Consider the following 22,444-nt stretch of genomic DNA (forward strand, 5'->3'; position numbering starts at 1 on the left):
GTGAACCTTCGCCCCAGTCTGAAGTCTTGTGCTTTCTGAAGCAGCTTGTCATCAAGGATCTCTCTGTACTTTTCTCCGTTCATCTTTCCCTCGATCCTGATTAGTCTTCCAGTTCCTGCCGCTGAAAAACATCTCCACAGCATGATGCTGCCACCACCATGCTTCACCGTATGGATGGAGCCAGGTTTCCTCCAGACGTGACACATGGCATTCAAGCCAAATAGTTCAATCTTGGTTTCATCAGACCAGAGAATCTTGTTTCTCATGGTCAGAGTCCTTTAGGTGCCTTTTCGAAAACTCCAAGCAGGATGTCATGTGCCTTTTACTGATGAGTGGCTTCCCTCTGGCCACTCTACCATAAAGGCCTGATTGTGGAGATGGGAGAACCTTCCAGAAGGACTACCATCTCTGCATCACTACACCAGAGGAACTTTGGAGCTCTGTCAGAGTGACCATCGGGTTTTTGGTCACCTCCTAACCAAGGCCCTTCTCCACTGATTGCTCAGTTTGGCCAGGCGGCCAGCTCTAGGAAGAGTCTTGGTGGTTCCAAACTTCTTCCATTTAAGAATGGAGACCAATGTGTTCTTGGCGACCTTCAATGCTGCAGAAAGTTTTTGGTACCCTTCCCCAGATCTGTGCCTCGACACAATCCTGTCTCGGAGCTTTACGGATAATTCCTGCGACCTCATGGCTTGGTTTCCGCGCTGACATGCACTGTCAACTGTGGGACCTTATTTAGACAGGTGTGTGCCTTTCCAAATCATGTCCAATCAATTGAATTTACCACAGGTGGACTCCAATCAAGTTGTAGAAACATCTCAAGGATGTTTGATCGATGGAAACTGGACGCACCTGAGCTCAATTTCGAGTCTCATAGCAAAGGGTCTGAATACTGATGTAAATACGTTTTTTTTATTTTTTTATTTTATACATTTGCAAAAATGTCAAATTCCTGTTTTCGCTTTGTCATTATGGGGTTGTGTGTGTAGATTGATGAAGAAAAAAAGAAATGTAATCAATTTTAGATTAAGGCTGCAATGTAACAAAATGTGGAAAAGGGGAAAGGGTCTGAATACTTTCCGAATGCACTGTATATGGTAATCAGTCAATTGAAACAAATTCATTAGGCCCTAATCTATAGACTTCACATGACTGGGAATACAGATATGCATATGTTGGTCACAGATACCTTAAAAAAGGGAGGGGCGTGGATCAGAAAACCAGCCAGTATCTGGTGTGACCACCATTTGAATCATGCAGTGCGACACATCTCCATGGAAGAACTGGGACATTTTCAGCTTCCAGGAATTGTGTACAGATCCTTGCGACATGGGGCTGTGCATTATCATGCTTAAACATGAGGTGATGGCGGCGGACGAATGGCACAACAATGGGCCTCAGTATCTCGTCACGGTATCTCTGTGCATTCAAATTGCCATCAATAAAATGCAATTGTGTTCGTTGTCCGTAGCTTATGCTTGCCCATAAGATAACCCCATCGCCACCATGGGGCACTCTGTTCACAACGTTGACATCAGCAAACCGCTCACCCACAAGACGTCATACATAATGTCTGCTATCTGCACGGTACAGTTGAAACCGGGATTCATCTGTGAAGAGCACATTTCTCCAGCATGCGAGTGGCCATCGAAGGTGAGCATTTACCCACTGAAGTCGGTTACGACGCCAAACTGCAGTCAGGCCAAGACCCTGGTGAGGACGACAAGCACGCAGATGAGCACTCAGTTTGACAGTTTGTGCAGAAATTTTTCGGTTGTACAAACCCACAGTTTTATCAGCAGTCCGAGTGGCTGATCTCAGACGATCGCGCAGGTTAAGAAGCCAGATTTGGTGGTGCTCGGCTGGCGGGGTTACATGTGGTCTGCGTTTGCGAAGCCGGTTGGAAGTACTGCCAAATTTTCTAAAACGATGTTGGAGGAGGCTTATGGTAGAGAAATTAACATTAAATTATCTGGCAACAGCTCTGGTGGACAGTCCAGCAGTCAGCATGCCAAAACTTGAAACATCTGTGGCATTGTGTTGTGTGAAAAAACTGCACATTATAGAGTGGCCTTTTATTGTCCCCAGCACAAGGTGCACCTGTATAATGATCATGTTGTTTAATCAGCTTATTGATATGCCACACCTGTTAGGTGGATGGATTATCATGGCAAAGGATAAATGATCACTTACAGAAATGTAAACAAATTTGTGCCAAAAAAAATGAGAGAAATAAGCTTTTTGTGCGTACCTTTTTTGGATCTTTTATTTCAGCTCATCAAACATGGGACCAACATTGTACATGCTGCATGCTGATTTTTCTTAGCGTTAAGGATCCCAACTTCGTTTAAACTTTCACACCCCTAGTAAATCAAATAAAATCTAATTTTATTTGTCACATGCGCCGAATACAACAAGTGTAGACCTTACCGTGAAATGCAGACTTATAAGCCATTAACCAACAATGCAGTTAAGAAAATATTTACATAACAAACTAGCTAGCCAGTGCTAGCTAACATATTCATGCTTTGACTATTTCTCTCTGATTTAGAAGATATCGTTGCCCAAACAACATGCTGATCTAGGCCTACACCATCACTGGTATTGGGCTGTATTACCTAGCTACGTTTGAGCTGACTTTTTACATTAAGCTAATTAGCTAGCTAGCTAACTAGAAATTAGCATTAGCAGCTAACACAATTTATTTTAGCCACAACTTTATAAGAAAAGACAAACTAGCTGTTTGCAGACAGTATGATACAAACTAATAGTGTAATTATAGAAAACTTGTGGATTTATATTCATTTATATTTATATTCTCACTCAATATGCTGAAGCAAAGTGGAAATCAGCATCATTGTCACCAACATCTTGTTGCATCTGACCATGCAGGCAGAGTGAACGGCACAGCAAGTGCTCGAGTGATAGGGTGCAGGGCTTAGTATAGGAAGCGTATGGGGAAGCGGCATCCAGGAGGAGCAGGAGAGACGACTCAATTAGGAAACGGAGTAAAGTATACAAAAAGACGTTACATGCGCTGGAGTGGTGTATCACATTACAAATTGAAATACCGTTATAAAAAGTAAAGTAAAAACCCAAACCGGTGCGTGCATCAATACCAGTATATATAGTAAAATACTAATGCCGCCCAGGCCTATAAGTTACTATGCCTTTTGCGGACATTATTCTAATTTGATTGTCTATTTCAGACTGTAACAACCATAACGGAGGGTGTAACATCCGTAAGTCATTTTTCGTCTCTAAAGTAATAATGGAAATGACAACCTTAAAAAAATTATAGTTTGTGCTCAGCCAAGCCTTTCCTTCAAAATGGCTATCCATGTTATGACCTAAGACTTACACTAATATGTTCAGTCTTTTTGGGTATTAACACCCCCCTAGAGCTACTATACACACATACCGGTTTAATTTATATTTTTTGTAAATTCTTTGACACATTAAAGTTGTGATTTTGTGTGCAAGTCCATAACACTGGAATCGCCACGAAGAAAAACATGCAGACAGAGCATGACGTGAGAGCTGAGGAATGATAGGAAGTAGGATTAGGGTTAAAAAGCTACCGCAACATTTCTGTTTCCTCTAAAATAACAACAGTTGCAGTAGCAGCAGCAACACTAGCGGTAGCTACAGCTAACGGCTGTGGTTGTATAACTATGAGGTCACTCAGTGCTTCACTGATCCGCTGACACAATGACCTATTTTCCTCCTCCTTCCCCTTTAACTTCATCACAGCTCCACAGGCAGCCAATAACAGAGCACTTTCAGTCACCATGAAACCCTGAGCAGCCAACCACTGAGCAGAGAAAGTCACTGAACTGAGCCCTGAACAGCCAATCAAGTCCCTAACCAGCATATCACAACATTCAAAAGCCAATTACACAGTTAGCAAATGCATCCTGGCTTCTCTGGGGCAGTAGTGAGACAAGAGGAAAAGAAGAGAGAGGGAGACATGAAGGATAAAGGGAAGGACATGGAAAACGAGAGGGTGGAAGGGGAAGATAAATGTTTTTAAAGTAGCCACTCATCAATCACTGAAGCCGCAAATGTCCTGTTTCCCCCTCATATACACAGAAACCGATTAATACACCTCCCAGGCAGGAGCCCCCTCATAATTTCTTAGTAGCCTCAAATACAGAGCCTATAGGGAGGAGGTCAGAGACCTGGAAGTGTGGTGCCAAGACAACAACCTCTCCCTCAACATGAGCAAGACGAAGGAGATGATTGTGGACTACAGGAAAAGGAGGGCCGAACATGCCCCCATTCACGTCAATGGGGCTGTTGTGGAGTGGCTCGAGAGTTTCAAGTTCCTTGGTGCCCACATCACCGACAAACTATCATGGTCTAAACACACCAAGAAAGTTGTGAAGAGGGCACGACAACGCCTTTCCCCCTCAGGAGACTGAAAAGACCTGGCATGGGTTGCCAGATCCTCAAAAAGTTATTCAGATGCACCATCGAGAGCATCCTAACCGGTGGAATCACCGCCTGGTATGGCAACTGCTCGGCACTCGACCATAAGGCGCTACAGAGGGTAGTGCATATGGCCCAGTACATCGCTGGGGCCAAGCTTCCTGCCATCCAGAACCTATATACTAGGCGATGTCAGAGGAAGGCCCAAAAAATGGTCAAGACTCCAGTCACCCAAGTTATAGATTGTTCTCTCGGGTACCGCACACATGCGTTACCGGAGCGCCAAGTCTAGGACCAAAGGGCTCCTTAACAGCTTCTACCCCCAAGCTATAAGACTGCTGAACAATTAATCAAATGGCCACCTGGACAATTATTTTTGACTTTAGCTAATTTAGTAAATATTTTATTCTCTATTTTCTTATAACTGCATTGTTGGTTAAGGGCTTGTAAGTAAGCATTTCACGGTAAGATCTACACTTGTTGTATTCCGCGCATGTGACAAATAAAATTAGATTTGATTAGATTTTTCTCCCACTTACAAAATCTCACTCAACAAACCCTTTTTCACCAATTCCCTCTCACAGGCATTGTGCTGATGCGCTGTGTGTGTGTGTGTGTGTGTGTGTGTGTGTGTGTGTGTGTGTGTGTGTGTGTGTGTGTGTGTGTGTGTGTGTGCGCGCGCGCGCGCGTGTGTGTGCACGCACTGACTCAGATGTAGGTCAGAGGAGCTCTGAGGATATGACTCATTCTAAAGTGGATCCTTGGCGCAGCTCGTCGTCACGCACACCAACGCATGCATCGAGACGCCAGCATATCGTCAGTGCCCATCAGCAACCCCATAGCAACCGCCCGCACCATGCAGGGTAAAAATAGCTCAGCTGAATTCCTCTACAGCTTAGAATTGAGTGCGCATCTCCCTATTCTATTATAGAGCAGAGAGACTCCCTTTATCTCTGTTGGAGGCTGAGCTCCCCCCTATGATGGTTTACCTACCGCAGAGAGAGGACCTACCTCCATACCTCTAAGACCTTCGCTAGAAAAATGAGAAAAAAGCATCAATAGTACTGTTTGTCCATCTTGAGACACTGTAGCCAGTATGCACTTCCTCAAAATAGCACTTCCTCAAAATAGTCTGAATTTATCTAAGATAACTCAAGAAATCGGTTATTAATTTTGACATTTTTGCCAATAAGATCTTAGTCGCGAAATTTTACATCTAACTAAGATGTTTGGTACATTATTTCTCAAGTAAAAAATGCATGAAAACAATTAACCTCTCATTGAATGACAACAAACACTTCATTGAAGAATCCCTACTGTTGACCAATCACCGGCGAAGGGGCATAGACTTTGGCTATCGACTTCAGGTTGCCTAGAGACATTGTGTGCGCACGAACAACATCTTGGTGTCATTATACTCCTAGTGTGCTCTAACATATGGACCTTCTGAAATAAACATTCACATGAATTAATTAATTTAACATAGAAAATATTAATATGAATCAATCTCAAAAGTACCCTTTTTGATTTGAAGACGTATTGTTTGGAACAATATCTACTCTATAAGTACATAAGATTTACAAAGATTTACAAAAAATTAGCCTCTCTGCTAATTCTGATCAATTTTATAAGCACCACCAACACAGTGAACAGGAAAATGGATTTGAAGGGAACTCTGCTGGTGATTTGCTGACTGTGCAACCCTAAAAAGGAGGGCTGTGCTTGGTTAATGAACTATAATGTCAATTTATATGCAGAAAATTGTCATATTTTCAAGTACCAGAGTGCACACTCTTGAAATGTGACGTGTTTGAAGGGAATAAGGTTCCAGACAATGTCTAAAAATAAGCTAAATCAAAAAGGATACTTGTGAGATATAAATATTTTTAATGTTGAATAAATGAATGGGAATCTAGACAGATATGAGAGCACACTATAGCCTAAGGAGTATAATGACACCAAGATGTTGTCTATATCATGTACGGTTCACGGATCATAGGGTCTTAGTGGAGGTATGTAAAACGTACCTATATTAAACACAAAAAATCTGATCCGGATCGTATGGGCCTTGGCATACAGAATAGGTCCTTTCTAAGCTCAGCCCAAGCCTGTGTGTACCATCCCGACATATTCTGACATCGGAAACTGAAAATAATTTGTGGACCATATGAAAAGCAGCAGTACTGCTTTTAGGGAACTGACAGTGGGGATGGGAAAATGTCTCCGCCATAGAAACAGGCCGACATTTGAGATATTCAGCCGTTCAGACAAGGAGCTGGAGGAGGAGAGTTTCTGCTCTAAGTGGCAGAGAATCCCTCATTAACCTAATGCAGTCGGAAACCACCAACGAGCATCAACACATTAATTGCCGGGAAAGCGAACCAAATATACATTTACCCACACTTTGCATATACACCCTCTCTCTCTCCCGCTCTCAGACACAAAGGTTACACCTCTCCCTGTTAAATCAGACAATAAGAGAGTGTGCCTGCTACCAGCGTACACTGTGGTTAATGGCTTCTAATTAGTAGGCTGACAATTCCAAGAAGGAGAATACAGTGGAGTTACTGACAAACAAAAACAGCAGGCTCGATGATTCTTCTGACAGTCAGTGATCCGTACTGTATCTGGACTAAAGCTTAGACCTTGAGCTACTGTTTCTCTATCCATGCTGCTGCCCAGTTCCCTGCCCAGCCCAGCCCGTCTCCCCACCACTGGGCTGCTGAAGCCCCCAGAGCTGGGCAACCAGTTGTGTTCCACCCAAGCACATGCATCCACAACCCCAACAGCACAAAAGGGGTCTTTGTTTGCATTTGCATCCCACACTCCACAGACAGGAATGTCAGAGTAGGGCAGCGGTTTCCAATGGCAGCAGGAGGAAGGAGAGGCTGCCAGGAGCCTCGCCACTTGCCCATTCTCCCACAGTGGCCAGTTCAGAGTAGAGAGAGAGAGAGCGAGAGAGAGAGAAAGAGCGAGAGAGGGGGACGAGCACTGCCAGGCCAACACAGGAGAAGAAGAAATTAAAGACGCCATGCCAACTGCCCACAGTGCCCGCTATCACCGCCTACCACGATATGCGTCATGAGCGTAGGCTTACACTACCGTTCAAAAGTTTGGGGTCACTTAGAAATGTCCTTGTTTTTCAAAGAAAAGCAATTTTTTTGTGTATTAAAATAACATCAAATTGATCACAAATACAGTGTAGACATTGTTAATGTTGTAAATTACTATTGTAGCTGGAAACGGCTGATTTTTAATGGAATATCTACATAGGCGTACAGGATTTTTAAGCCTTGAAACATGGATTGTGTATGTGTGCAATTCAAAGGGTAAATGGGTAAGATAAAGTATGTTAGTGCCTTTGGTAGTAGGTGCCAGGTGCACCGGTTTGAGTGTCAAGAACTGCAACGCTGCTGGGTTTTTCATGCTTAACAGCTTCCTGTGTGTATCAAGAATGGTCCACCACACAAAGAACATCCAGCCAACATAACACAACTGTGGGAATCATTGGAGTCAACATGGACCAGCATCCCTGTGGAAAGCTTTCGACATTGTGTAGAGTCCATGCACCAACAAATTGAGGCAAAGGGGGGGGGGGGGGGGGGGGATGTTTGGAATGTTTGGTATACTCAGTGTAGATTCATGAGAATTGCAATACATATTGTATAGGCACGCAAGTATCGTGATAATATCGTATCATGAGTATGTTGACCACTCACAAACTATTGCAACAATGCCATTTATTTATCACTCATTTAACCATTTAGAGAGTTTATAAATGCTCTCAAACACAATTTACCCTGGCACTCTAGAATAGAGCCTCCATAGAGGCTGAACGTTTTTCTTTGCTATTCGAACGGTTATTACGGAGACAGCGGTCATTTGGCTGACCAATTACAGTCATCCAAAACTCCATGACCGTCACAGCGCAAACGTCAACATCAGAACCAACCATTTATCTCAAGATAGTCAGGCTATAATATATTCCAAAACCCTTACCTAACACCATTTTGACCTATTACCTGGACACATTTTAACAATGACTTTACTCTACTTGGGCAAACCCAAATACCCACTTTGAGAAACCCAAATGTAAAATTCAGACCCCAATAATCTGACACATAGCTAAATCATCAAATATAAATTACATGCACAAATAGCCTAAATTTGTCACTGCGTGTATGCAAAAATGCTTTAGACCCCATTAACTTAATAGACCCGTCACACCAATGGTGCCAGTCTAAATGGAGTCGTTGCATAGACTGTACAGTACATTCCTCAAATGCCATGCAGCCTTTTTCCTCGTCTCCTTACCTCTTTCACTTTATTAAGCGATGTCCAGTAAGGCAACTCTGCAGCCCATGGTCTCAGCACAGCCGTTTTGTTCAAAATGTCAACCTGGAAAATAAAAATAACAAAGGCCACTGAGAACCATACATATATTTGATCAAGATTGCCCTGTGGTCTGGGCGAGTCTACATGGTAGGAATATGAAACAGTCGTTACCTAACATTCTTGTGCAGTGACCCACCTGAAGCTTTTCAAATTCCCTTGTGACCAGCCAAAGAAACAAACACAATATATTGTGCCAGAGTGCAGTCTTTAGCAGGCAGGGCTGGGAATTGCCAGTGACCTCACAATATAATATTATCACGATACTTAAGCGCCGATACGATATGTATTGCGATTCTCACGATTCTATATGTATAGCGATTCGATAATGCGATTCGATGTACCAAACATATTGACCACCATGTCTACTGTAAAGGGACAAGAATGAGCCATGATCAATCAGCCATGGAAATAAAAGTGCTGAAATCATGTTGAGAATAAGCTAGAGAAGGAGTTAGGGTCTTGCTTTAGGTTTCATTGGGGTTGGTTGTATGGTGAACTATGAGTTTCCAGAGGACAAGGCGGTGCCGTGTGAGGTTCTGTTCTAGCCATTAGCTCTGCTACTCCCAGAGGTTCTGATTAGAGATGAATCACATCCTGAAGCTTCCAAAGCAGTGACACACCAGTCAGAAAACACAGACACACACAACCACACACACACCTCCTAAACTCATTTACAACCAAGGCTTGGCACTGTGTCAGTCAGCTGGGATGGGGGGTTCGGTACCACAGATGTAAACACAAGCTTCCATCTGCTCCTGGATCCACATGAAACTAAACCTCTGTGTGTGTCGTGTCTTGAACCTGGCGAGAGAGAGAAATAGAGAAAGAAAGAGAGAGAAGGGTTGGGCTCATTTCAAATTGATTTCAATTTACTTTTCAGTTTATTGAAAAGTCATTAAATTGTAATTTTAGTTTACTTCCTGAATTGACTGCCGTCAATACGAATTGAGCCCAACTCTGACTGACAGACAGACAGGGGTAGTGACTTGAAGGGGTTTAAAGGTGCTACACCTAGAATTTCTCCCCTACCTGGAAGCTAGGTTAATTGCAACAGCGCTAGGCTGCACTCAAAACAAATCTCCCCAGCATCTCATTTCCATGTTAGGTGGTGGAGACTTGCTTGAGGCTTTTACTTTCGGTTTTGGTCCACCAGCTTCAAACAGCTGTAAAAACTATATTTTTTGTGATTGAAAATATATTTCAGAGCAATTTTAATGGTACAATGATTCCCTACAGTATTCAGTGCTTGTTTTCTCACATAAACTGAAATTGAGCGAACAGTGTACAATTTTAGCAGCCAGGAAATGACAGACCGATTTCTTCATGGCCACTTAACCCGATTCCCACTAGATAACACAGCCACAAAGTCAATAAAGCTTTCCCATTTTGATTACAGATTCCGCACCGGTAGGAGAAATCAACAGGCGAATATCACAGCGGGAAGTAAATATTATGGACATTTTCTCAAATTAAAATTCTAAAACAAATCCTGTCTAGCACCTTTAAAATGGGAGGATATTGTCTCAATTAGGCTACTATCTGACGAAAGAAAACAAATCCCCGTTTCAATACTCTTTGCACAAAGACAGACCCAGGCTGACCTTCTCCATCACCACTGGAGTGGAGATACACCAGATGTTAAGATGGCGCTGAAGAGGATGGCGGACGCTTTACATGCCCGTAACCAATGTGTGTCCATGTATGCTGACGATTCAACCATATTCGCATAAGCAACCACAGCTAATGAAGTCACTGAAACCCTTAAATAGTTGCAGTCTGTTTTAGAATGGGTGGCCAGTAATAAACTGGTCCTGAACATCGTCTAAAACTAAGAGCATTGTATTTGGTACAAATCATTCCTTAAGTCCTAGACCTCAGCTGAATCTTGTAATGAATGGTGTGGCTGAAAGAACAAGTTGAGGAGACTAAATTACTTGGCGTTACCTTAGATTGTAAACTGTCATGCTCAAAATATGGTTGCAAAGATGGGGAGAGGTCTAGCAGTAATAAAGAGATTCTCTGCTTTTTTGAAGATCCAAAAAGGAAGTTCTGCATGCTCTAGTTTGGTCTAATCTTGATTATTGTTCAGTCGTGTGGTCCAGTGCTGCAAGGAAAGACCTAGTTAAGCTGCAGCTGGCCCAGAACAGATCGGCACATTTTGCTCTTAATTGTAATCAGAGGGCTGATATAAATACTATGCATGCCAGTCTCTCTTGGCTAAGAGTTGAGGAGAGACTGACTGCATCACTTCTTCTTTTTATAAGAAACATTAATGTGTTGAAAATCACAAATTGTTTGCATAGTCAACATACACACACAGCTCTTACACACACACTTATCCCACCAGACATGCCACAAGGGGTATTTTCGTAGTCCCCAAAACCAGAATAAATTCAAGAAAACGTACAGTATTATATAGAGCCCTTATTGCATGGAACTTCCTTCCATCTCATATTGCTCAAATAAACAGCAAACCTGGTTTCAAAAATACAGATAAAGCAACACCTCGCGGCACAACGCCTCTCCCCTATTTGACCTAGATAGTTTGTGTGTATGCATTGATATGTAGGCTACGCGTGCCTTTTAAAAAAGTATGTAGTTCTGTCCTTGAGCAGTTCTTGTCTAATGATGTTCTGTATTATGTCATTCAGTATTATGTTTCATGTTTTGTGTGGACCCAAGGGAGAGTAGCTGCTGCTTTTGCAACAGCTAATGGGGATCCTAATAAAATACCAATTGTGCTATTTTGTTAGATTTTTTGCGTTGTTTGTAACTTATTTTTTTACTTATTTTGTACATAATGTTGCAGCTACTGTCTCTTATGACTGAAAATAACTTCTGGACATCAGAACTGGGATTACTCAACACGAACTGGAAGATGATTTTTCATTTAACGAGTCCGACGAGAAAGATATACTGCTCTCCAGGGAACAGGCCCAGATCCCCGCCATTTGCGTGAAGAAAGGACAGAGGAAAAGAGGACGCAGATCGAGTTGCCTTTTGATAATCCGTAGGCGAGCGAGTAAACTCTCACCCGTTTTACTTGATAACAAACAATCATATCTTATGTTTCACCGAGTGGTGGCTGAACGACGACACGGATAATATGAAGCTGGACGGATTTTCAATGCACCGGCAGAACAGAGAAGCTACAGTTGAAGTCGGAAGATTACATACACTTAGGTTGGAGTCATTAAAACTAGTTTTTCAACCACTCCACAAATGTCTTGTAAACAAACTATAGTTTTGGCAAGTCGGTTAGGACATCTACTTTGTGCATGACACAAGTAATTTTTCCAACAATTGTTTACAGGCAGATTATTTCACTGTATCACAATTCAAGTGGGTCAGAAGTTTACATACACTAAGTTGACTGTGTCTTTAACTTCTTTGGGGTAGGGGGCAGTATTTTCACGTCCGGATGAAAAGCATGCCCAGAGTAAACGGCCTGCTACAAAGCCATAAAAGCTAGAATATGCATATTATTAGTAGATGGATAGAAAACACTCTGAAGTTTCTAAAACTGTTTGAATGATGTCTGTGAGTATAACAGAACTCATCAAGCAGGCAAAAACCTGAGAAAAAATCCAACCCGGAAGTGGGAAATCTGAGGTTGGTCGATTTTCAACTCAGCTCCTATTGAAGATACAGCGGGATATTGGTAATGTTGCACTTCCTAAGGCTTCCACTAGATGTCAACAGTCGTTAGAACCTTGTCTGATGCCTCTACTGTTTAGTGGGACCGAAGGAGAGAGGAATGAGTCAGGTCTGCCATGAGGTGACCATGCTCTAACCATGCACGTTAACGTGAGAGCGAGCTCTGTTCCATCGCAATTCTGAAGACACAGGAATACTCCGGTTAGAACATTATTGAAGAATTATGTTAAAAACATCCTAAAGACTGATTCAATACTTCGTTTGTCATGTTTTTACAGACTGTAATATAACTTTTTTAACTTTTGGTCCGTACTTTCCTCTGGACCTGCCCGTTTGGAAAGTGTACTGAACGCTAGAACAACAAGGAGGAATTTGGACATAAATGGACATTATCGAACTATACAAACATTTATTACGGAACTGGGATTCCTGGGAGTGCATTCTGATGAAGATCATCAAAGGTAAGTGAATGTTTATAATGTTACTTCTGACTTCTGTTGACTGCATAATATGGCGGCTATATTTGTGTCTTGATTGGGCTCTGAGCGCCGACTCACATTATTGCATGGTTTGCTTTTTTGTAAAGCTTTTTTGAAATCTGACACAGCGGTTGCATTAAGGAGAAGTGCCTCTAAAATTCCATGCATAACAGTTGTATCTTTTAGCAATGTTTATTATGAGTGTTCCTGTAAATTGATGTGGCTCTCTGCAAAATCAAAGGATGTTTTGTGACTTCTGAACGTAAGGCGCCAATGTAAACTCAGATTTTTGGATATAAATATTAACTTTACCGAACAAAACATACATGTATTGTGTAACATAAAGTCCTATGAGTGTCATCTGATGAAGATCATCAAAGGTTAGTGGTTAATTTTATCTATATTTCTGCTTTTTGTGAATCCTCTCTTTGGCTGGAAAAATGGCTGTGTTATTCTGTGAATAGGCACTCACCTAACATAATCGTTTAGTTTGCTTTCGTCGTAAAGTCTTTTTGAAATCGAACACTGTGGCTGGATTTACAACAAGTGCATCTTTAAAATGGTGTAAAATACATGTATGTTTGAGGAATTTTAATTATGGGATTTCTGTTGTTTTGAATTTGGCGCCCTGCAGTTTCACTGGCTGTTGAAGAGGTGGGACGCTACCGTCTCACGTACCCTAGAGAGGATAAACAACTTGGAAAATTCCAGAAAGTGATGTCATGGCTTTAGAAGCTTCTGATAGGCTAATTGACATCATTTGAGTCAATTGGAGGTGTACCTGTGGATGTATTTCAAGGCCTACCTTCAAACTCAGTGCCTCTTTGCTTGACATCATGGGAAGATCAAAAGAAAATCAGCCAAGACCTCAGAAATAAAAATGTAGACCTCCACAAGTCTGGTTCATTCTTGGGAGCAATTTCCAAACGCCTGAATGGTCCATGTTCATCTGTACAAACAATAGTACGCAAGTATAAACACCATGGGACCACACAGCCGTCATAGCGCTCGGGAAGGAGATGCGTTCTGTCTCCTAGAGATGAACATACTTTGGTGCGAAAAGTGCGAATCAACCTTGTGAAGATGCTGGAGGAAACAGGTAAAAGAGTATCTATATCCACAGTAAAACAAGTCCTACATCGACATAACCTGAAAGGCCACTCAGCAAGGAAGAAGCCACTGCTCCAAAACCGCCATAAAAAAGCCACACTACGGTTTGCAACTGTACATGGGGACAAATATCGTACTTTTTGGAGAAATGTCCTCTGGTCCGATGAAACAAAAATAGAACTGTTTGGCCATAATGACCATCGTTATGTTTGGAGGAAAAAGGGGGAGACTTGCAAGCCGAAGAACACCATCCCAACCGTGAAGCATGGGGGTGGCAGCATCATGTTGTGGGTGTGCTTTGCTGGAGGAGGGACTGGTGCACTTCACAAAATAGATGGCATCATGAGGTAGGAAAATGATGTGGATATATTGAAGCAACATCTCAAGACCTCAGTCAGGAAGTTAAAGCTTGGTCGCAAATGGGTCTTCCAAATGGACAATGACCCCAAGCATACTTCCAAAGTTGTGGCAAAATGGCTTAAGGACAACAAAGTCAAGGTATTGGAGTTTCCATCACAAAGCTCTGACCTCAATTCTACAGAAAATTTGTGGCCAGAACTGAAAAAGTGTGTGAAAGCAAGGAGGCCTACAAACCGGACTCAGTTACACCAGCTCTGTCAGGAGGAATGGGCCACAATTCACCCAACTTATTGTGGGAAGCGTGTGGAAGGCTACCCGAAACGTTTCACCCAAGTTAAACAATTTAAAGGCAATGCTACCAAATACTAATTGAGTGTATGTAAACTTCTGACCCACTGGGAATGTGATGAAAGAAATAAAAGCTGAAATAAAATCACTCTACTATTATTGTGACATTTCACATTCTTAAATTAAAGTGGTGATCCTAACTGACCTAAGACAGGGAATTTTTACTAGGATTAAATCTCAGGAATTGTTCAAAACGGAGTTTAAATGTATTTGGCTAAGGTGTATCTAGACTTCCAACTTCAACTGTATAAATGTTGTACTGAAGTGTCTGCCCAGATTGACAGAAGGGTCTGGACCTTCTCAAAGGACCAGGGAACCGACTTTTTAGTTCTTTGCCACAACAGTATACATTTTTCTGTTGATTGATGAAGAAGCTGACAACTGGTTGCTTAGCGACTGTGTTTGCCAACTTGAGGACAACGTCACTGGCCTGAATTCTAATCGGGCTAGCATCAGTTGTGAAACTGGGCTGCACTGGCCAGGGTTTCCTCCGACCCAGCTCTAATTTGAGAATTCCATTCAAGCCAGCTCGAATTTGGCCTTAATTCAAATGCCAATGAAAACGGAGCTTAGGTGTCAAAATGCACATCTCCTCATATACTTATTTCCTCACTATACAGTTTCAACGAATACAAGGTTTAGGCTAAGGAATAAACTGTGTACTATTTGGGGAGTGACTGACACACATCCTAACTTGGTCACGGTCAAACCAAAAGTCACTGGACATTTTCTAGAACTCAGACAACAGGCTACTGTGCATGCTGTGTGCAGTGCTCAAGGACAACTTCCCCACAAGTACCCCTAAAGACAAACAATAACAATGAGGACACAGACAAGGCATGCAGACACAGCACTATAGATATCACAAGATGCATGGCAAAACAGATGCAGTTCAGGGTGGATGAGAATGACTTACCATGGCCTGCCCTGAACAACTTGTTCAACCATAGAGCTACTGAACAACTTGTTATTCCATTTCCATGGACAAATGTATGTTTCAACATTGGTTACACGCTGCGTCTGTCAGTGCAGATCGGTAGAATTCAGAGGGCAACTTAGCAACAACAGATTGGTACTGCTTCAACAGCTGACAAAGACACATATTGGTATGTTTTCAAGGCTGCCAAAAACACAACCCTACTGAGCATCACAGGAACCAGTGCACCAAACTGCATTAGACAGGCATTCCGTGCATAAATAAATAAAATGTGTAGCCTACATCAAGGCAGTAAATTAATACAATGAACATGGTCAGATAGCTCTAGTTGAATATAGCAGTGACTATTAGATGTATGCCATTTGGATACATTGTATCCTAGTCAAAAGCCATATACGGGTGGTTCTCATGAAACCAGTTTTAAACATGTCGGTAGCAAATAGAGTTACAAAACCTATGATGCATCTGCAAAAATCAACTATCATTCTGCAAACTAAGATGTCTAGTTTTTGGCAAAGTGCAATATGTAACGTTTTGGTGACCTGACCAAATTCAAATAGAAATGTGTGTTATAGATCTGTCATTCTCATTGAAAGCAAGTCTAAGAAGCAGTAGATATGTTCTATGTGCACTATTTATATGTTTCGCTTTGTGTCTTTCACTTTCGGTTGTGTACACCAGCTTCAAAACAGCTGAAAATACAATATTTTTGGTTATGGAAAATATGTTTCACAGCAGTTTAGATGGTACAATGATTCTCTACACTATACTTGCTTGTTTTGTCACATAAAAACAGAAATTAGGCAAACTATTAGAATTTTAGCAACCAGTAATTGGCAGTGCGATTTCTGCATAGTTCATCTTTAAATACATTTTATATTTTTGCTAGAATTTCTTACATTTTCACCCCAAATTCTTATACCGAAATGTGTCCGGATAAAATTATCGGGTCATTCTATAAAAAAAATGTTTTTGAATAAAAGACAAAATAGGTTGCTGTAGTTAGTCTATAAATCATAATTTTTTTAAATAATAGTTGACGTTGACATTAAACTATCATTCAGTATTTATTACGTAAAAACACTGTCTGTGAACATGTCTCATTACCGTAACACTTTTTCAAGTTCCTGTAAAAACTAAAGTTCTATTCAACCATGCTTGATGCATCATCTAGAGGAGTAGTCTTTAGATGAGCATAAGTTAATGTATTCGCTTAAATTCGCTGGTTCACCAACTACTTCTCAGACAGAGTTCAGTGTGTCAAATCGGAGGGCCTGTTGTCCGGACCTCTGGCAGTCTCTATGGGGGTAACACAGGGTTCAATTCTAGGGCCGACTCTCTTCTCTGTATATATCAACGATGTTGCTCTTGCTGCTGGTGATTCCCTGATCCACCTCTACGCAGACGACACCATTCTGTATACATCTGGCCCTTCTTTGGACACTGTGTTACCTAACCTCCAAACAAGCTTCAATGCCATACAACACTCCTTCCGTGGCCTCCAACTGCTCTTAAACGCTAGTAAAACCAAATGCATGCTTTTCAACCGTTCGCTGCCCGCACCCGCCCGCTCGACTAGCATCACTATTCTGGACGATTCTGACTTAGAATATGTGGACAACTACAAATACCTAGGTGTCTGGCTAGACTGTAAACTCTCCTTCCAGACTCGTATTAAACATCTCCAATACAAAATTAAATCTAAAATCGGCTTCATATTTCGCAACAAAGCCTCCTTCACTCACACTGCCAAACATACCCTCGTAAAACTGACTATCCTACCGATCCTCGACGATGTCGTTTACAAAATAGCTTCAAATACTCTACTCAGCAAACTGGATGCAGTCTATCACAGTGCCATCCGTTTTGTCACCAAAGCCCCTTATACCACCCACCACTGCGACCTGTATGCTCTAGTCGGCTGGCCCTCGCGACATATTTGTCGCCAGACCCACTGGCTCCAGGTCATCTATAAGTCTATGCTAGGTAAAGCTCTGCCTTATCTCAGCTCACTCCAGCAGGTATATCTCACTGGTCATCCCCAAATCCAACACCTCCTTTGGCCACCTTTCCTTCCAGTTCTCTGCTGCCAATGGCTGGAACGAATTTGCAAAAATCGCTGAAGCTGGAGACTTATATTTTCCTCACTAACTTTAAACATCAGCTATCTGAGCAGCTGCAGCTGTACATAGCCCATCTGTAAATAGCCCACCAAATCTACCTACCTCATCCCCATATTGTTTTTATTTACTTTCTGCTCTTTTGCACAGCAGTATTTCTACTTGCACATCATCATCTGCTCATCTATCACTCCAGTGTTAATTAGCTAAATTGTAATTATTCCGCTATTATGGCCTATTTATTGCCTTACCTCCTCACGCCATTTGCACACACTGTATATAGACTTTCTTATTTTTTCTATTGTGTTATTGACTGTACGGTTGTTTATTCCATGTGTAACTCTGTGTTGTTGTTTGTGTCGCACTGCTTTGCTTTATCTTGGCCAGGTCGCAGTTGTAAATGAGAACTTGTTCTCAACTAGCCTACCTGGTTAAATAAAGGTGAAATAGAAAATAAAAATAAATAAATAAATAAATAAAAAAAATTAAATGCCTTCAGAATGAGGTTCGTATTCTCAAACACCCCCTTTACCTCACTTGGCCTTCTCATTACCAAAATGGCAAAAAAGTTAAAATAGGGAAAAAGTCAGAGAACCATTACATTACCAACATTGAGGCATAAATGGGCTTTAGTGATGTGGTCAATTGTTTGTTCATTCATAATGGCTCTCCTATTATTTGCAGATTCAGCTTGGGCCTCATGACCGAAAAACACATTTATCATTACCACATAATTTTTTTGGTCCGTTTCGGTAATGAGAACCTTCATTTCGGTAATGATACTAAGCTAATTCTAATGTATAGTCAATGGGTGTGCTGTGCTGGTACCTTTAGTTATTTACTAGGACCACTTCTTAAACCTATTGTATAGATAGTTTTGTAAAACAACAGTTATTTGATTAAGTAGGGTTTGTTATGAAAAATGGGGTGTATAAACCCCAATGTAATTTTTTTTTTTTTTTTTTTTTTTTTTTTTTATACCTTTATTATTATTCCCCGCAACCCTACCACCGCTCCCCCAATTGGAGTAAACTAATAAACACTTCTGCTTTTACCTTCAATTTATACATCTTATACCTATTTTACAGACACAGACTACTTTATAATAGTTCTCTCTTGTTTGTTCTTAGTCCTTCCTCTATTTCTGTTGTGCATCCAATTTTATTTCCACTTGTAACTGTGCTATTTCACAAAAGCTCCGCACCTATACACATTTCACAGATCCCGTATGCCCTACATTGTTTATCTTGTTATTAGTCCCACCCTTCAGTTCCACTCAACCCTTCCCATCTATCTTCCAACATCATCCATTTCGGATTTTTATTTGCCATATATTTTTCAACTGTGCTGTGATGCTTCACAAAAGATTTGAACCTTCCTATTCTCATAGCTTCTACAGATTGTAAATTAAAAATAAACATTTTTGCTAAAATAATTATTATATTATTGATTGATTGACTATGGCTTTTCAAATCCCCCAGTATTGCTATCTGTAGCGTTAGTTCTAGGCAAATGTTGCAATTCTTCAGCCATTCCTGGACCTGTGACCAAAAACGAGCTACATATGGACAATACCAAAATAAATGATCTAATGACTCTGCCTCCTCACAACAGAATCTGCAGAGCTGGGAAGATTGTATACCCCATATATATAACATTCTATTAGTTGCAAGAATTTTGTACAGTAATTTAAATTGAAAAATTCGAAGTTTTGAATCCGGCGTTGTTTTGCGTATCAATTCATAAACCATGTGCCATGGAATGGGTACATCGAAAATCTCTTCCCAACTATTTTGCAATTTATATGGCACAGCTGTCAGTTTTTTGGTCCTTAAATGAAATTGGTATATGTTTTTATTTATCACACTTTTCTTTAACCATTTATGTTCTTTAATACAGGGCCGACATACAAGTTCCTTACTTTTTTCCCCTTCTACTTGCCTCTTCCATTTTTGTGGTAATGCTGCAATTAATTGGTTGTAATTTTGGGTAGAGCAGACATTTCCATATGTCTGTGTTAGCTGCATGTGTGACATAACTCCACCAGTCCTATTTATGATATCATTCACAAAAATTATAACTTTTTTAAACATTTCTTCGATAAATACAGTTTTTTTATCAATTACTATATTTGAATTTAACCACAATATTTGTTGTACTATTTGTTCCGTCCTTTCAGGTGGATTAAACTGAAATTGCAACCAACTTTCTAAGGCTTGTTTAAAAAATAAGGATATTTTGGAGATTATTTCCTTTTCAAACAACCGAAAGTGAGCAGGTGTAATCTGAATAAAGGGAAAAAGGCCCTTCTTGAACATAGGATGAGACATTCGTACCAATTTACTAGAGAACCAGTTTGGATTTAAGTATAACTTTTGTATGACTGATGCCTTTAGTGAGAGGTCTAATGCTTTAATATTTAATAATTTCTGCCCTCCGAATTCATATTCGTTATATAAATAGGCCCTTTTAATTTTATCTGGCTTGCCGTTCCAAATAAAATGGAATATTTTTTGTTCATATAATTTAAAAAGCAGGTCACTAGGTGTAGGCAAAACCATAAGCAAATAGGTAAACTGTGATATGACTAAAGAGTTAATCAGGGTGATTTTTCCACAAATAGACAAGTATTTTCCTTTCCATGGTAGCAAGATCTTATCTATTTTTGCTAACTTTCTATAAAAATTTATTGGAGTGAGATCATTTCTTTCTTTTGGGATTTTTATACCGAGTATGTCCACATCTCCGTCAGACCATTTAATTGGTAAACTACATGGCAATATAAAATGTGTATTTTTTAGTGATCCAATACGTAATATGGTACATTTATCATAATTTGGTTTTAATCCAGAGAGGATAGCAAAGGTATCTAGATCCTCTATGAGGCCGTGGAGAGACTCTAGTTGTGGTTTTAAAAGAAAACATGAATCATCAGCGTACAATGACACCTTAGTTTTTAAGCCACGGATTTCTAATCCATTAATATTAATGTTTGATCTAATTTTAACAGCTAACATTTCGATGGCAATAATAAATAGATATGCCGATAGTGGACAACCTTGTTTTACTCCTCTAGATAGTTTAAAACTTTCTGAGATGTAGCCATTATTTACTATTTTACACCTAGGGTTACTATACATAATTTTAACCCATTTTATAAGAGATTCCCCAAAATTGAAATATTCTAGGCATTTATATATAAACTCCAGTCGTACTTTATCAAAAGCCTTTTCAAAATCAGCTATGAAAACCAGACCTGGTGTCCCCGATATTTCATAGTGTTCTATTGTTTCCAGTACTTGCCTTATATTATCTCCAATGTATCGTCCATGTAAAAAACCTGTCTGATTAGGATGAATAATATCTGACAAAACTTTTTTTATTCTATGCGCCAAGCATTTTGCTAGGATTTTTGCATCACAACACTGAAGTGTAAGAGGTCTCCAATTTTTTAATTGGACTGGATCTTTATATATACCACTTGGGTCCTGTTTCAGTAATAACGATATCAGACCTTCTTGTTGCGTGTCTGATAATCTACCATTTATATAGGAGTGGTTAAAACAAGCTAATAATGGTCCTTTGAGTATATCAAAAAAAGTTTTGTATACTTCCACTGGTATGCCATCCAGCCCTGGAGTTTTCCCATCCTTAAAGGCCCCAATTGCATCAAGCAGTTCCTCCTCTGTAATTTGGCCTTCACATGAGTCTTTCTGTACAGATGTTAATTTTACATTATTAATAGGAAAAAAATCCATACAATTAGTTTCAGTTAGTGGAGATGGAGGAGCCTGAAACGAAAACATATTCTTAAAGTACTTTACTTCCTCTTTCAAAATATCATTTGGTGAATCATGCGTGACTCCATCATTTGTAACAAGTTTTAATACATTTTTTTTGGTAGCATTTCTATATTGAAGATTGAAAAAGAATTTGGTGCATTTTTCCCCATATTCCATCCAGTTCGCTTTATTTTTATAATATATTACACTGGATCTTTCTTGAATAAGTTCCTCCATTTCTTTTTGTTTTTCCTCTAACTTATTCTGTGCCTCTATGGTACTGTTTTTATTGCTATCTAACTGTACTGTTAGTCCTTCAATTTCCTTTGTTAATATGGACTCTTTTGATCTAAATTCCCTTTGTTTTATAGATGAGTACTGAATTGCATGGCCTCTAAAGGCACACTTAAAAGTGTCCCATACAATAAGGGGATCTGCTGTACCTATGTTATGTCTGAAAAAGTCAGTTATAAAATCTTCTGTCCTAGTTCTAAACAATTTATCATCTAGTAGACTTTGATTAAATTTCCAATATCCTCGCCCACGTGGAAATTCTGTAAGAGAAATATATATGCCAATTATGTGATGATCCGACCGCATTCTGTCCCCTATCAACACTTTTTTAACTTTTGGTGCCAGAGAGAATGGTATAAGAAAGTAGTCAATACGACTAGCTTGATTCAGCCTCCGCCATGTATATCTCACTAAATCAGGGTATTTAAGTCTCCATATATCCACTAATTCCAATATATCCATGACATTCATGATTTCCTTAAGTGCCTGAGGGTGATAGTTTGTAGTGTGATTTCCTTTCCGGTCTATAGA

The 22,444-nt window shown here is 40.3% G+C and overlaps 1 protein-coding gene across 1 annotated transcript in view; it reads right to left on the bottom strand.

Moving 5' to 3' along the window:
* The window catches only part of LOC120051867 (circadian locomoter output cycles protein kaput-like), a 64,269-nt gene that overhangs the window by 32,185 nt on the left and 9,640 nt on the right, over positions 1 to 22,444 (bottom strand). The window contains exon 2 of the mRNA XM_038998752.1: positions 8,746 to 8,829. The gene's annotated coding sequence lies outside the window, so the exon portion shown is untranslated. The remainder of the gene's footprint in view (positions 1 to 8,745; positions 8,830 to 22,444) is intronic.

The sequence above is a fragment of the Salvelinus namaycush genome, chromosome 8 (assembly GCF_016432855.1).
Source record: "Salvelinus namaycush isolate Seneca chromosome 8, SaNama_1.0, whole genome shotgun sequence".
Classification (NCBI taxonomy): Eukaryota; Metazoa; Chordata; class Actinopteri; order Salmoniformes; family Salmonidae; genus Salvelinus; species Salvelinus namaycush.